We start from the raw sequence: 17,707 nt of genomic DNA on the forward strand, positions 1-17,707 counted from the left end.
TGGGCTTGAATACGATTTTCGCGCATTAAGGGAAAAAAATAATAGTGAAAGTAAGTGGAATAATTTTGGGATGGGGGTTTAGGTAGAGGGGCGAGAGCACTTTTTTGAGATTAAGGACTCCTTTTGAATGCAAGAAGGCAACACAAAAGGGTGTCATTAAGATTTATCGTAACGGGGGTATGGGATCCAAATCACTCTAAACATTTGACTGCGAATTTGAGGTTTTAAAAGAGCCCTTAAACATGAAAAAATGCACATCCTGCGTATCCTTATACCGGTGGCATGCCATCGAAAGTTACGGAAAGAGTGCATCCGCACATGCATTTTTAAATACGCACTCCCGTTGGTGTATTCGTCCCATTGGCGTAGCTGAGCTCGTACTATAAGGGGCTGCTGTCCAATCTATCTGGAATAAGATATAGTTACATTTTCGCCGCAACTTTTCGCCCTGGCAGAGCACGATTTCCCAGTGAGAGCACCAACGAAGTATGGAAGAAATTGTTGTAGAGTTAGCGCAGCCTAGGCAAAAGAACAGACGAGTTGGGGTGCACATAAGACAGGTTCCTCCGGAGATGGAATCCGTTTTGTCGAGCAGTTGAATTCGAGTCAGCGTCGAGGTGAGGACGCTACTACCGTTTGATTCGGACGCGTCTAGGCTAGTGTACTGTTGGTAGTAATGTCTCCGGAGATTTTGCGGCATTCCAAAGTTGCAACTTTGGCATAACTGGATAGTGTGCAAAGTATTGTTAACCATCTAAAAGCTACAGATGGTGGTGAAATTTGGCTAAAGGATTTAAATTTTAAATAGTCATACATGATTGTATGCAAAAATTATAGTCAGGATAGAGTGTTGTCTGTCTGTTGAGGGTTGCACAGGAAATCGCAATTGAATAGTGCGGAAGCAAGAGTGGGTTGTAATTTAGTCGAGTCGAGACAAGGCTGAAGAAAGGCTAATGCTCCCTCATTGTCCCTTTTAATGGTAGATTCAGTGTTTTACTTTGTGTCAAGTGTGTGATCGGTTACTGGAGGGTTTAAATTTCGTTTAATCCTATTTGATGGTTTTCGAGCAAGTGTTTGTTGAAAGTGTGGTTTTGTGCGGTCTTTGAACCGAAAGTGTTTCAACTTCGATATACAGAGTTTGAAAAGTACAACTCTTAATGATTCCGTATCAATATAAGTTATCTCTAAGGAATATATGATAGCTGCGGGGACTAAGGATATTCAAGGAGAATCTGCACGAAACCGAAAGAAGAATACTGTAAGCTATAAACACTATCCTCTATCCTTTATCCTGGAAAATAATGAAATAATATAATTCATAAGTTTGCATTAGCCCGGAAAAGACTGTCTCTCATGTCAAAATTCAGGCTTTGTTTCGTTATTCCAAAAATTGATAAAAATGTCTAAAATGCTAAATTCTCAGCGAAATTTTTTGAGTAATTTAAACAAAAATTGAAAATTTAATAACAAATTACCAGACTTTGAAATTAAAGGTAGATGGATTGCTTGCCGGTAGCGCTGATGTTATCTAGGTTCCAGATGATAACTTGAAATGTGACAGAAAGTTCATACTCGTCACCTTCATGCCCTAGGCAATGTGTTTTGTAGCAATTATTTCAACCATAAACTATTGTTGAGCGAGAGTTGGGGCGTATCCTTGATTAGGTGTAAATGCAAGAGAATGTAATTGCATTGGAGGGATAAAAGCAAAGTGACGTATTTAATTATCCTTGCTTCGAAGATACGTTCATAGCCACTCATGTGACAACAAATTCACCCTCCCGGCATTCACTCATCAACCTTTTACCTGAAATCTCGCCCCCGATTAAATATGAGAATTTCAGTGTGTTTTGATTTCTATAAAGTGAAAATCGGGTCCACCTAAGGCAAACATTTGATTAGTGAATACCAGCATTCTTCACTCAAATATTAGCTAGAGGCAATTGGATAAGCTGCTGGCAACAACAAAATACCCATCTGACCCTAAAAGTACAAATTTGTAGATGGAATTTTCTATTCAAACGTCACCATTACCATGATTACAATACCAAAGGATGTGACATAAAACCGGCAAACCGGCTTTTCCATCGTACCTGCCTGAAAGTTGCACATCAACAGTCAAAAAATAACGCCAGAGAAACTCTTCAGGACAACATCTCCTACCACTGCGACCTTTCCTTCTCCCTTGGTTCAATTACAGTCTCTCGGACTATCTTTTTTTTTTGTCAAGAACGTGGTATTATGCATAAACAATACACACAAGATACCGGCTTGCAAAATTGCAATGCTACGTACGCGAACTACATAGAGCAATGCAGCCCTCATTTATGCACACTGGGAGAGAGTGCAGTTACCTGTGCATCTCTGATGCAGCTTCAAGTGCAATAATGACGGGCGGCCGGCCGGTCGTTCGCTATACAACCTTTTCCATTTGTCGACATGAAACAGAAACGGCAAAGGAAACCAGAACGAGATGATGACTGTAGGGAGCCTGAAGAATTGCATCTAGGTGCATTTGAAAAAATCATGTTAACCCTATAGAATTTGCTAGTGCAACAAAAGGCTATAACGCGTTGGAATGAATCATTTTCCTTTTATTGAAGCTGCGGACTGTGCCTGATTATTTTTTTATGGGGAAGGAAAGCGCACAGAAGCCTGATTGGAATAGTAGTTAATTAGGGTACTCGACTACTAGGTCGCTAAAGCGAATTCCGCACCGCGAACTCCTTATTTAACTATCTAATCGAAGCCGATGTTGCTGAATTACCCAAAAGTAAACTCACAACGTTCCGGATTGGATATGCCCTTTCTATAGAAACCCTTTTCCAATGTTTGCGTTTCAGAGAGAAAATGGATTTAGAATTCGAAGCGTAAAATTGGTTTTTCTCCTGGCTTCAGGAAGATATCTTTAATTGGCTTCAGTTCACATTAAAGTCCTGCAACTTTTCATTACAAAAGGACTACTGGAAAGTTTTCCGTTGTTTTGAAGTTGTGAGGGGTCGAATTCATTGGAAATGAATAATTCAAAATTTGAAAGGTCATTCACTTCTGGAATAATTTGAATAAGTTTTAACGAGATCAAATTTTCAGATAGATGGATTTTTAGGTTCCGATTATGTGAAAATTTGTTTCATAGTTTGACCACAAGCCGGTTTTTTTCAGTACTTCTCAACAACGTAATTACACATATAAAAACTCAATTTTAAAGAATTCGTCAATATGAGTGTCTCAAGGATGTGGGATAGGTCCGGCAAAGACCTTCCTGGCGAAATTGGATCAGATTCACTTTACTTATATGATGAAAACCGGACCTCTGTGTTTTTGCTCGCAATTAACCTTTAGATTATAATTATTGTTGGGTTTCGGATATAAGCAATAGTTCAGGTCATGCTCCTCGCGAAATCGCTAGCAATTTTCCGGTTACAGACGTAGAATGAAGACTTCAGGACGCTCCAGAAATGAAAAAGATGGAAAATCTGAAGTCATTTATCCTTGCAAATTCATTTAATAACTGATCCAACTTTTGCTGAAAAACTTTGACAGGTCATTGATTTCTCTAGGACCATTTATGGGTACTGTACTTCTCGTCAAGGAAGCTCACCTCTCGTTACGGAGGTTTCTTGAGTCTTCTTTTCCTAGACTTAACAGTGCCTTTAACCGAATACCAAGGGAGTTCTTGAAAGATTTGTAGGTTCATCTATGTATTTTGCTACGTCACATAATAATTTAGTTTACTGAACTTGGAAATCATTGCTGGTTACTCCTAAGTTGAAATAAATTCAACAAGAAGAGAGGTTGTAACTTCTAAGTTAACTCTTTTAAAAAAATTATGTGCTTTTGATTGATTCCGTCAAAATATCAACCTATTACTCTCCTTCGCAACGCTTCTTCCAATACTTGCCTCAATCCTTCTCATTCCAGTGGCCAAGTCCTCTAATCTCTAACACCTAGATCATTTTACCATCAGTGTCGAGTGCGTCTTCCCATTTCTTAGTCAGTTTTCGGGCTGACCTTCTGCCGTTGATTTCCTTCTTGAATCTCGTTCTCGTAATTCTCATGGCGTCCATAAGGTGTAACCAGGCCAATAGAGACTTGACAATGTCATCATAGTTGAGACTTCATTGTTTCATCTGATGTGCAACTCATCTTTCAGACGGACCGCTCCCAATATTCTGTGGAGAACCTTGTTTCAGTACCTTTCTTGCAACCTAAATTAAGGTCCATGAACGTTGAAAACTTTGACAGGTCACTGATTCCTCTGGGGCCATTAATCCATGCATTCATATCAATCATGTACTTCTGACCAAGGAAGCTTGATTATCACCTCCCAACAACTCTCGTTTTGGATGTTTCTTGCCTCTCCTTTTGCTAGACATTGCATTGTCTTATACCGAATATCAAGGGAGTTCCTAAAAGATTTGTAGGTTCATCTATGTACGTATTTTGCTTCGTCGCGTAAAATAATTTGGTGTACTGAAACTGGAAATCATTGATCGTTATTCCTAAATTTAAATGAATTCCAGACAAAGAGAGTTGTAGGTTGTAGCTTCTAAGTCAATTCTTTTCAAAAAAGAATCTGCGTTTTTAGTTGATACCGTAAAAATAGCAACCTATTGTATTTTTCTACAAGACTTATTCCAATATTTGCCTAGATCTATCTCGGTCCAGTGGCTGGGTCCTCTAATTTCTAACACCTAATAGCAATCATCACCATCAGTGTCGACTGCATCTTCCCATCCTTTACTTAGTTTTTCAACCGACCACCTTCTGTCAATTTTTCTTCTTGGAATTCTCGCGTCATCCATTCGGTTTAGATAACCAGGCCAACAGAGACTTTGTAATCGTATTATTGTTGAGGCTTCTGGCTCACCGTAGATTTCATACAAATCATTGTTTCATCTGATGTGCAACTCATCTTCCACGTGGACTGCTCCCAGTATTCTGTGTAAGACCCTCTTTTCAGAGGCATTCACTATTTTTCTTATTGCCTAAGTTAAGGTCCACGCTTCGCTGTCATAACATATGGAGCATAGGTCTAGTGATCATATTGTCGATCCGGAGCGTAGTCTTACCAACGACTCTTTTACACCGAGAAAAGATCATGACAAAAGAATTATTTCGTCAGAAAAAAGCTTTCAAATTGAAAAGTATCGGGGCTAAACCGTTTCCTTATTTTAACCAGATTTGCTTAATAAATAAGCCAGTTAGCGGATTCTATGAAAACAATTGAGTTGTCATGCCTGTCATCGTTAATTTTATGAGCCAGTGGTAATATTTCGTACAATGTTGAGCAATTAAGCCCGATTAAAGTCTATAAATTTTGGTAGACCTCAACATAATTCTAAAAGCATTTCTCTAAATCCTCCTTCACCGTAAATATTTGACCTACTCTAAATTGTTCATTACTAAACCTCCTTTGGCATTCACCATCAGGTTTTCAGCATAAGTTTGTTCTGAAAAATGTTAGATAATACTCCACTGGAACCGTATAGTAGCCCCCATATTTTTCACATATCAGTTCTCCGCCTTTTTTGTAGGTAGGATGAATGACGTTTTTCATTTGTCTTTCTTCGTCTCATATTTGTACCATACCTAACAACTACCTCCACCTTTCTAGTATGCTGACGATATACCGTCAATGTCCTGTGTTTGTTTGATTTCAGGTTCTGGTGGGAGTATTCATTCCTTCTATGCAGTTGGAATGATTTAGTGTTCACGTTCTAAACAAATTCCTCCGTGGTGAAATGAGAGAGCTGAGGAGTTCCAAGAAGTAGGAGGCTCATTTTTAACGTTTTTGTGTGAAACAAAACCTTATTAGAATCGATTCGATGTCTGGCTGTCCGTCTGTGCGTCTATCTGTTTGTAAAACGCGATTTACTCGGAAATGGCTAAACCAATCGTCAGGAAATTTGGTGAGAACATTCGGTCTGTGAATCCCTTTAGATACAACAAGTAGCGCCATTTTTGTGGGTTTTGCCCATAAGGGGGTCTAATTTTTTTTCACAGAATATAGTAGTGTGTGGTATCAAATGAAAGGCTCCTATTAGTCCTTTTCGAAACTGATGATATTTTTGATATCAGGTGAAACATAGGGGAGTGGGGGCTCAAAATGTGTGTCCTAAAAAGTATACCAGGTCTCGTTCTCAAAGCTAATTCGACCAAAAAATCTGAAAAAAAAAACAAACATCCCTACGAAATTTAGGCCCCAAAATACCTCCAATTCGGATATTTGCTTAAATAGAGTCAATAATAGTATATTTCCAGATTTTAGAAATTTACACAAAATCCACCGTAAGTTCATAATTTGCTATGGTTGTAAGCAATAATACAATGCATAATTTTGGAAAGTTGAACAAAAATCGAACTATTATTAACAAAGTTATAGATGTTTAAAATTCTGTATTTTGCGTGAATTTATCGCACTTTAAGATATGTATGGTGTCATCATCATAGAAATTGAACTCATATAAACAGTGGAGTTGGAGTTGTGAAAAACATATGTATATGTCAAGGAATATTTTGAATTTGAAGTCTTCGCGAATGGGAAAACATCAATACGGTAGCTCTCACATAAGTTGAACACAAAACCTTTATACCTGAAGGGTCCAGCCTCCGGTATTCAGACTTGTATGTTTATTAAATCACGCCCTTGATTATGCTTCCATCCTTTTTTATAGAGGCTAAGTTCTGTTTAAAAATAATCTTCAAGGGTTCTTACAACTTTAAATGCTGACCTGATGTTGACTGCCAAAAAGTTACTGTCAATGCTCCACCAAATTTCCAGAAAATATTTTTTCTTGTTACGTCTAAGCAATCTGCCGGCTTTCCTTCTTAGGTCGTCGTATGTTATTTGTCCTTTTTGTTTTGGTAAGTTGTGCCTATTGTCGGTAGGCTTTGCATTCATTTTCGAACCAAGTGTTTGCTTTGCGTCAGATCTCAATTTCAATTTCGTGTTCTGCGACATTTTTGATTTTATCTTTAATTTTCGTTGATAGATTCATCTAAGGATTCAGGTAGATGCGAAATTATTTCTTTTTTCTTTTATGGAAATGAGATATAAGCCTATGGCTACATTTTGGAGTTTATCGGTGCCGAATTTCTCAGAAAGTTGTAAATATACGATATTGGCAGGTAGTTTTCAAGACATTATTAGTAGCGAATATCCCGTTCATAGTTTCTAATAAAGTAGGAAAATCCTGCGTTTCGGAGACTATCTTTGCCACTAACTGCCAACTATCCAGTGCCATGAGATTACCGCAGAATGATTACTGTTTGGTACACAGTCTGTTCGGAAATTAATAATTATCAATTATTTCAAACGTTCATTTCCAAGGTAGATAACGATAATCTGGCTGGTAAAAGAGGTGCATGTAAATGCCAAATAGTAAATGTCTATTCTAGATGCTTCTAGTGTCAACAATCCACGATATTCTAATTCACCGTCCATCCAAAATATCCAAAGAAAATTCTCGTAAAGGAAAAAGAGAGCCTTAATTCGACAAGGGCTTTTGTTTGCTATGTGATCAGTAAATGTAACCAGAGAAGGAATGTCAACTAAGAGGCAGGGACAACAAAAGAATGACTAGCAGATATCTGCGAAGGTTGATTGTGAAATTGTTTTCGGAAAACAACCTGAAGTTGAAAAATAGGAGATGAAAACGACTTACTCTTTTGTATCAGAGCAGAAGCAACTCATCCGAGGCTACCTCCTCCGCCTTGGTAATTATTTTCGTTGATGAATTATTTTTTGTCTCCTGCTCTTAACTCTCAACTTGTGCTAGGCAATATAAGCTTGGTCATTTTTTTAAAGTTTTCCGGTAATTGTCCATTTATTTTCCTAAAAGTTCAGTTTTGTCGTCGCCGCTTATGAATTTGGGTGAGAAAAATCCGAATTTGTTTAAGGGTATGACGATCTCAGTCATTGCATATAAGCCTAATATTTTCTATTATTTAGGCTGTGGACAAAAACATTCTAAAAGCAACAAGTAGCTCATTTTTCTGTTGGAAAGGATAATGAACAATAAATTATAATATTTATAAATGTTATCATTAAATAAAAATATTCGAAAATATTAATATTTAGGGGGGGGGGGGGGGAGGGAAATAAAAAAAGGAAATAAAGTTTATAATAAATTTAAATTTTTATAGATTACCTGTAAGTCTGCCTTATTTTTAATGGGGGTCATCCCGTGTGAAGGACTTTTTTTCACTTTTTGAGAAATTTGTCGTGAAGAACTGGATAAATATATAAATACGAATTTTACAATATAGATTTGTTAATATTTTGAATATGCACAGCCATTTTTCCAGTCCGATATCATACCTCATTATTGAAGTACAGAGAAACTTATATGCCCATCTCTAAAAAAAATGTATTTTCGGGGCGGCACCCTAGAGGACGCAGTGCTTGTCTTAAGGAAAAAAAAATTAAACGGCTTTTTAACACGTGGACTATGCCACGATTCGCAAACTAAGATTATTAGAAAATATTGAAAGGTAAATTTTTGATGGCTTGTTAAACATTTTTTTAAAAATTTTGATGCTTTTCCCCGCCTTCTAAAATGTAAAACAAAAGCCAGATGAATCACAATTATCCTAGTTCGCGAGCTGCAGAAATATGTTCTGAAAAGTTGTGAAAATTTCAAAGAATTTCGTTGGATAGTTTTTTGGGCTGGGGAAAAACGCATTCAAAAATTAGAATGTGAATTTTATGATTGATAATGATTAGTACATAAATCTCCGGTTTCTTCGGAAAACACATGTTAAGCCGTGGCTTCAATTGTCCCTCTTTTACCGAATTCATTCGAACGTCCTTCGGACCAAGAAATTTGCGGGTCACCACGGCGATCGACATAAACCTGTAATTTCCCAACGACTCGGAATATCACAAAATTACTTCGCCCAAATATTCTACACTATGTCTAGATACAATTGATGGAAAAAATATGGGTTCCACGGATCCGACACACGGAATGATCCCCTTAAGTATTCTCAGTGCATTAAATGTTCGGCTAATGTTGTTTGTAAAAAAGTTATTGTCAGTCTTCTTCAGAATTTTTTCAAAATGTTTTCCCCGTCTTACATCTAAGGGTTAGGTTATTGTATTTATCTTTTTTTCGTTCTCGTAGATTGCGTAAGCTATTATTGATAGGGTTGGTATTTGTCGTTGCACCTGTCATTTCATTTGCACTAGGCCTCAAATGCAATTTCGGGTTCTGCGAAGGTTGATTCTTCTTTCTTTCCGTTCACAAGCGGGGTCAGCTCGTCATGTTCGCTTTCCCTATTTGGCTCTATCAAATGCCTGATCTTGATGCAATCTCGAGGCTTTTAAATTCCCATCCAGCGTATTAAGCCATCGCATACCAAGCCGGCCGCCCTTTTGGTCATTTACCATCGACTCTGTATCTTTAATATTCGATCATTGTCGTTGTCTAAGAATTCATGTTAAAGAAATAAATTCTTTTTTTCAGAAATAAGGTATAAGGTTATGGATTCATTTTAGAGTTTATCGGTGTCGAATTCTTCGGGAGAGCTGCTTTCTTTCCCTGAATTGTAAATGTACGACATTGGCAGGTAGTTTTCAACCGATTATTAGCGGTGAATATTAAGCGCTTTCAGTTTTTGCGCATGGTTTTTACTAAAATATGTCCGGCGTTCCAAGAACTAACGCAATTTTTTGACTAACTGACGAATATTCGTCCGGTTGATCGTCAAATAAGCCAAAGATATTTTCTTTGAAAACATCAACTTGTTGAAGCTGAAGTCATTCATTCATTCATTAATACTCTCAGAGGAACACGCCTAAAAGTGTATGCTACCGGCTCCTGGAAATATTAATCGCGATGCCGACACAAAGTTACTTTGACAGATTAATTATTTTTCATATATTCACTGCATTAAAATATAGTTTAAAGGACGTGAACGCACTTTCTCCCTAAAAAAGGGGTGCATAAATCAGTAAGTTTTTAAATCTTAGATGTGTTGCTCACTGACCCATCAGTCTGCTACCCATCCTAGCAGACTGATGGATCTCATTGTAATCTCTGAAAATTTCCAAACCCTGGATTAATAGGCGATAGGTTAAATTGCCTTGAATATGCGGATTACGTGGCTGATTACATCCCCTGGAACTTGTTTTAGCATTTTTCCTTTGTTGAGATATCGCCTCCGAGCTCTCTCTGACTCAGCTTGCTCTTTGATTACTTGGACAATTTGTCTAGTTGAAAATGAGAAGCTCCTCTTTAATGAAGTAGGAATACCTTTTCCAGGTATTTGCAAATTTCGCCGCTCTCCCCCGATCTAAATAGCATTTAGTTTACTGCACAATCGAGATTAGACTTTTCAAAATGACAAGTTGTTTTTCTGCAAAGATAGCCAGGCAAGGTTTTAATCACAAGTATAAACTCAATGTGACGAAGATATTAATAGTGCAGCACCACGATCCGTAATATAAAGGCTCTTACTAGAACTTAGTGTGAATTTCATTACTATTAGCAAAGCCATAGTATATTAAAGTTGTGCAATCTAACTACTGGCCTATGCTGACGATATCGACATCATGGGAAGAACCACCCGAGACATACAAACTGCCTTCATCCAGATCGAGCAGGCGGCGCGAGTTCTTGGGCTGCACATCAATGAAGGCAGGACAAAATATATGGTGGCAACGTCAGCACCGAAGCCGAACCAACCAACAACATCAATAGGTTACGATGGGCGGGCCACTTAATCCGTATGGATGAGGATCATCCCACCCGGAAAGTCTATAAGTCTGTAATATCTATAGTAGAAAAAGAAGACGAGGCAGACCTTGCCTATGATGGAGCGATGGCGTAGGCCAGGACGCCAGAGAGCTTTTAGGGATATCGAATTGGTGGTCCTCGGCGCAAAACCGTGATGTCTGGAGTTCCTTATTAAGGCAGGCCTAGACCGGATACCGGTTGTTGCGCAGTTGATGATGATGTGCCATCTAATGAAATGTGCATATCAATACTAAAATGAAGATCTAACTTTTTGTGGTCAATAAGAGTCCATGTATCTCGAAAAATGGAGATGCAGGTAGACGCAATCAAGGTGCGATAGGCCAAGTCAGTCCTTGGGCTACAGCATACGTCTGCAGTCTTTTTGGTTCAAGGGTAGTGTCCTGCAGTTGGGCAATCCCAAAACACGATTTGCTTTACATGGTGCTCCTCCAAAGGCGTGCGCAACTCACTAAAGTTTTGGTAATTTGGAGAAACCGTGGTTCGTCTAACAAATTTACAGGAATTGACCATCTCAATATTTATCCGTATATGCGGTATTGGGACCTGCTTTGCTGATCCTAGAAACCGTGGTAAAATTCTCTACTCGAAATCATCTTTCATCTTTTTTGAGGAGCGGGTAATAGAAGTACTGTAACTTTCATAAGTTTTAGAAAATCAAAAATTGACCAATCTTGTATCGAATAAATATTTGGCAGAAAAGAACCGTTCATTCGAGCTCGTAAACTGCGCTCTTGATCGCCTTTGCAAGATGAGACCTTGGTTGTTGCTGCTCTCGTTTTTTCAGCTGTACTGTTTCATTTACGTGGTGAAGCTGGGCAATTTATAGCTCCTTGCTGGCCACTCTGTTCTGGTATCACCGAGCACAACCTTTTTTTCTTTGGGTGGAGGTTCTCCCTGACTTTCAACTTTGGTGAGCCGCCCATCCTTCTCTTAGTTCACATCATAATACGGTACAAGAAACACTGCTTATGTCCACGTGTTGCTCGGTGATGGCAAGAGGTTGAGAGTCAATTTGAAAGCATCCTTCTCCCTTTTCTTCGTTGAACTCGTGCAGCCTCTATGTTTCCACTTTTTTGGCAAATTACATCGAATAACGATAGTAGACCACCGTACATGACTGCTGTTTTTGGAGTTTGAGGCCAACGTCCATGTAAAGAGTTCGGGCCGGAACAATGTTGTTGTCACGCAGAATCTTCATAAAGTCAGGCCCTCATTGGTAGTTCGGAAGAGTGGTTCCGAAAATCCCAGCTCGTAAATGATGGTACCTATTAGTGGTTTTATTCATCAATCCGCGCGACAACTTTTTTGCTCAGCCTCGGACGTATTGCATACAATGTTCAATCGAGTATTACTAATGAATAGTAGTTGTTTTAGAGAGTTGGCAGCTAATAAAGTTCAAATCCACCATTTATCCTTTAATGTAGATACATTTTCTGTAAATATGAAAAACCAGAAAAATCGTCATTTATTTTATTTATTATCATTTTTTTTAATCAACGATTGATTTATTAAAAAAAATCCAAGGAAAATGTCGGAAATAAAAAAAATATCTTTTTCTTTTTCTTCAGCCTTTGTCCCGTTCACAAGCGGAATCGGCTAGTCGTGATCGGTTTCGCCATTTGGCTCTATCGAATGCCTGATCTGGGTGGAATCTCGAGGCTTTTAAATCGATGTTGGACTAATCTTGGCAAGTGAATTTTCGTTAGCACAAATTACGTGACCATACCATCGAAGACGCCGCTCTCGCAATCTTTCCATGGTCAGGGCAACCCCATAACGATCGTGGATATCCTCATTTCGGATGTGATCAAAACGTGTCACGCCACTAGTTCAACGCAACATCTTCGTCTCCATTACCGCAAGACGCCGTTCATTGTCTTTTGTAGTTGGCCAACACTCAGATCCATAGAGGGCGACAGAACGGACGACATTGCGTTAAATTTTAGATGTGAGACGCTCGTTGATACTTCGATCATAAAAAAACACCAGTTGTGGAACGCTACTTTATCCTAGTTACGCTAATGCGTGAGACAATTTCATGACGCAATTCTCCATTGGTTGATAGCGTTGACCCGAGATGTTTAAATCGCTCAGTTCTGGACAGATTACTGCCGCTGAGAGTGATTGTGCCTGTTTCATGGGGATCGGTTGAAGGCAATTGATCCCAGCGCACGAGTTCTTCCGGCACACTGTCAAACGCTTTGTCTAGATCCAGAAATGCAATGTAAAGAGGGCGATGCTTCTCACGGTGTTTCTCCATGAGTAACCGCGCAGCGTGTATTGCGTCAGTAGTTCCGCTGTTTTTGACAAATCCGGCTTGATTCACGGTTATATCAACGATTTCCCGAATACGGTTGTGAAGAATGCGTTCAAAAATCTTCGTGGTATGGGAAAGTAACCGGACCGGACGGTAATTTGAACATTCTGCTGGACTACCTTTCTTTTTCCATATTGGAACAGTGGCACTTTATTGACGGTCGACGGTGTTCTTCCTTCCTGAATAACCCAATTAAAGATTTCACTGAGCCACAGTGTTGTGTACCAGCTCTTCGCTTTCCAGAGCTCAGATGCGATGTCGTCAGGTCCTGTTGCTTTCCCCGATTTCATTTGTTTTATTGCCTCCTCGACTTCAGTTACGCTGACAGGTGGAACTGGTCTAAATGTCGGCAATGATTGTGGAAGTGGAGGATGAGTAAATTCTTCAGTTGAAATCTCGACATCTATCCGTTGCGGCACAACGGTTGGTAAATATATCATCAGTAGGATCGTAGAAAAGGAGGAAAATAGAAAAAGTAAAATGGTCTGGGCATGCACAATCGAACGAAATGAAAAGCCAACGACGAATCGTCTGATACTCCTTTTGAATTCAAGCGAAGTTTGACAGGCCAGCTTTATGTCTATAAAAAGTGAAGGTAACTCCTGGGAAGGGAACTCTCATTGGACGCCATTTCTAATAAGATTGAGGGCATGCATTTGGTCAAAAGCAAGGTCGAGCTGACTTTTGTTAACTACTAAGGCAGAGTTATAATGCACTTATATGTATGTAAATGGACTTGCATGATCATTATTTGCCACTTTTTGAGTACAACCCCGGCCTAGTCACTGACAAGTGCAAACAGTAGATGATCTTTTGACCACCACTATGCGCTCAGGTTCATTACAAAAGTTTGAAGCTTTCAGTAGATGAAAAAGGCCGGTATCCGCACAGTTACAGATTGTGCATAATGAATAAGGATGAATAACTGTGTTATGTTAATGCTAGCTGGTTTGCTATCATCTCAAAATTTAACATAGAAAATTTAAACAGATTTCAAATAGCAATAAGTCTACAGTTTTTAATCGCTAAATCTTGCACCATAGCGTTAAAGAAAATTCCTGAATCCATCGTAAGAAGGTGTTTTCACAAGTTTAGAACAACGGACTACATAATGATTACGAGAACGCAACGTCTTCTTGCTGTGATGGTTTTGATACTTAAGATGCACTTTGGGAAGCCGACAGCCACGACGGCAATGATTTCCAGCTCACAGGCGCGCGGAATAAAAGTAGATACCAGCATGCATTGCACTTGCATTCGTTGCAGAAGATTGCAAAGGGCAGGCCAATTTAAGGCAACATGAAACTTGCAATACTGGCCCCCTACTCACCTGTCCATTTTAATGGGCCTGTGAAATCTTACGATGATGGCAGTGACTCCAGGAACGTTTAGCACGGTCACATATAAGGAAAGCGAGTTTCTTCAGATACACGAGTATCTACAATCGATATGAAACCATCCTTTTTTCTTCCTTCTGAACGAACATTGCAAACACAGCATGGAACTTGGAAAATGTGGTTAAGCTGCCGGAGGAGAAGAAAATGATCTTAGGAAAATGCGTGATGTGCTTTTCAGACGGGTACCGATATGGTTTTGTGTAGGAGTAGGGTGCATATTTGTCTGCAAAGCCATACACATGCAAATACAATGCAGACAACAGAATAAATGCATTCAATGCAGAAAAGGTAGGAAACACGACCTAGTGCATAACCTTTCGCACGAACACTTATTCGAGTGAGTTCAGTGAAATTTTCCCTGAAGTGAAAGTAAAGTAGCATGGAGGGTACACTTAACTGTGTTATTATGTATAAGTTGTATATTTTGATTTTCTTAGAATTTCCGCAATCAAGAAATATCAGCTTGGCTGCTTTTTACTGGCTCAAGTGACTTTTATGTAGGTTGGGGTAAAGTTTCGAAGTCTGAAGATGTGTAAGTCGATGAAGATGGCGAAGTTTTCTCCTATCTAAAAGAGCAAAACTTCATCCTGTTATGTAGGAAATTTCCAAATACTTAATTCTAACACTTAAACGTTGTACAGCTTGTAAGCCTTTTGGCTGAATAATGGAAATATATTCAGAAAAGCACGGAAACAGATTCTTGAAAATTTAGGTAAGTAGAAAGTCGAATAAAGCTAACAAGTATTATAAAATGGTACACCAGAGGCTAGAAGTACATGTATTTGCTGAAAACATTTTTAGATTTCCAGTACGAACGTTATGAAGAGGAAAATAATCATGGACAGTTGTACTTCACACAGCGTAATGTTATAGTTCATCATAAAAAAATGAATATTGCCACAAAATATGGTAATTAGTAGTCCAATTTTTTCCAATAGTGGGTCTTTTTCATCCTATTTTTCAACTCAACTCTATCCATCTATTCATACTTAACAGTAACTACCCTGTTCAGCACAGATGAAAGTGTGGCGCGGCAGGATTCGCAGCATTCGAAATTTATTTCGAATGTTGCGAATGCGAACGAATAGATGGCGCGGATCTATCCACTTTGCGGAGCTCGCCACGGGAGTGGAGGACCGGCGAGAAAAGTGTGCCATGAGAGAGGGGCAGAAAAGAAACACATGAAGCGAGACTCTCTTCTGCCTCTAACGAGCATACAGTCACACAAATTATTTAATAAAGTCACACAAATTATTTAATAAAGTCACACAAATTATTTAATAAAGCCACACAAATTATTTAATAAAGTCTAATGGTTCCATACATTTACTATGAGAGTCTTCATACTTATCAGCAGCAGGCGTTCTGTATCCAATACGGGACGTGTCAGGCACGGCGTCCGTCGAAACCAAGAGGCTCGTCTCCCGGCTTAAATTAGTATCATCATCATCAATGGCGCAACAACCAATACCCGGTCTAGGCCTACCTTAGTAAGGAACTCCAGACACTCCGGTTTTGCGCCGAGGTCCACGAATTCGATGTCCCTAAAAGCTGTCTGGCCTCCTGACCTACGTTATCGCTCCATCTCAGACAGGGTCTGCCTCGTCTTCTCTTTCCTTGTGAATTTGTATGTTGGAAGAAAATTGTTGCGTATGCACGCATGTGCTGTGCGTTTTTTTTTTTACCCGTGAAATTGTGGGCTGTTGTTGCTAAGTCTGACTTGAATTTGCCCCAATTATTATGGGAGGACCTGAGAGGGGAAAAACTGCTTGAGTTGAACTATAATGTGGTCAGCCATGCCTGACATTTTTCCTAGATAACTGCACCTAAAAGGAGGGTCTGGTTTCTCGGACAGCAGGAAATAGTCAAGGATGAACTGACTAGTCTTGTTGATGTATCGGGTAGGCCCATCTCAAGCTGATTTAGCGGATGCTGGTTGTGGGTCCATTTGAACAGGTTTACTCCATATCTATATCTTGCGTATCGCTCCAGAAGGTACGCCTTATGTTGGCGTCGCTTCGAAAATAAAATACTTTGATTTTAACTGGAGATGGGTCATGCGGTTTAAGTCATGCCCCAGTTGCTCAGTTGGGGAGTTGCATTTTACGTGACAGAGGCTATTAATATCCGCCTATTATTGGTAGTTTTAACCAGTGCTACTGTAGCGGAGGAGGTTAACAGACTGTCAATGACGACCTCCTCAATCTTTTCTGTCTAATAGGGCAGCACCGGGGGGTCGAAAGTGGCTACGAAAAGTCCAGATCGAAATTTGATTGGAAGCGTGGAGTTCTCCCTGTCGCCATGTCTCTCTTGTCTTCCCTTCTCACCAAGTTTGCAACTGAATTGAGTTTTAATTGCTGGTGTCTCGTCGTTAGTTCATACATGATGTTTTCAGGGTCTGTTTCCCTGTGAAGACCTCTGATTATTATTGGCAATGTCTTTGAGTTGGAGTTGTTCGGGTGCTCTCCAATGAGCGGGAATATTTAGGCATGATCATCAACTGGCTCCGCAAAAATAAGAGTCTACCAGAAGAGTCGCGCCTGGTTGGTTATGCAGATGTTGTCGCAGCGCTTGTTCCTGGACGCACTGTCGAACAAGCGCAAATCAGATTTGTCATATTGATGCGACGGGTAAAAAGAATGGATGGCTGCTCATGATTTCAACCTTGCACTGGAAAAAAACCCAAGTGGTTATCCTGACTAAACAAGATCCTGCATTCTATATCGATCGGCGAATCGTTAATCGGGTCAAAGCCAACGCTAAAGTACGTTTTGGGTTGACTCTTGCCTCAAAGATGAGGTTTTTCGAGCAAATAAAATATTGGTGGACCTAGGTCTAGCAGGGAATATCTCCTAATGAGTTTAACGTAGTCTGTCCTGCTGAGCCAGCGGCGATGGTGATCACGGAAGTGATCCCCGCTGCCTTTTTACTAAAGAGCGTAAAACCAGTTCATGAGCAACGACAACAGGCACTAGATAAGCGGCAACACTCTTCACAAAATGAGACTAGAGGCAGATGGACTGCGCGGCTCCTTGGCAACTTAGGTCTGGCTGAATTGGAAGAATGATAAAGCTGACTATTTCCTTACCCGGCTTCTAAGTAGGCATGGAAGTGTTCAGTCCTTCCTGTGCCAGATTGAAAAGAAACGATCTCCTGATTGTGTGTTTTGCAACGGAATCCATCAAACCTCTTTTTCTTGTGGAAAGTGGGATTCGTCAGCAGCTCTGCTT

The 17,707-nt window shown here is 39.6% G+C and overlaps 1 protein-coding gene across 2 annotated transcripts in view; it reads left to right on the forward strand.

The window, feature by feature from the left end:
• Positions 1–552: 552 nt before the first annotated feature.
• The window catches only part of LOC119652386 (sterile alpha motif domain-containing protein 5), a 558,631-nt gene continuing 541,476 nt past the window's right edge, over positions 553–17,707 (forward strand). Inside the window, exon 1 of one of the 2 annotated variants that reach the window (XM_038056487.1) lies at positions 553–1,258. The gene's annotated coding sequence lies outside the window, so the exon portion shown is untranslated. The remainder of the gene's footprint in view (positions 1,259–17,707) is intronic. The other variant, XM_038056486.1, reaches the window with a different exon arrangement.

The sequence above is a fragment of the Hermetia illucens genome, chromosome 3 (genome assembly GCF_905115235.1).
Source record: "Hermetia illucens chromosome 3, iHerIll2.2.curated.20191125, whole genome shotgun sequence".
Classification (NCBI taxonomy): domain Eukaryota; kingdom Metazoa; phylum Arthropoda; class Insecta; order Diptera; family Stratiomyidae; genus Hermetia; species Hermetia illucens.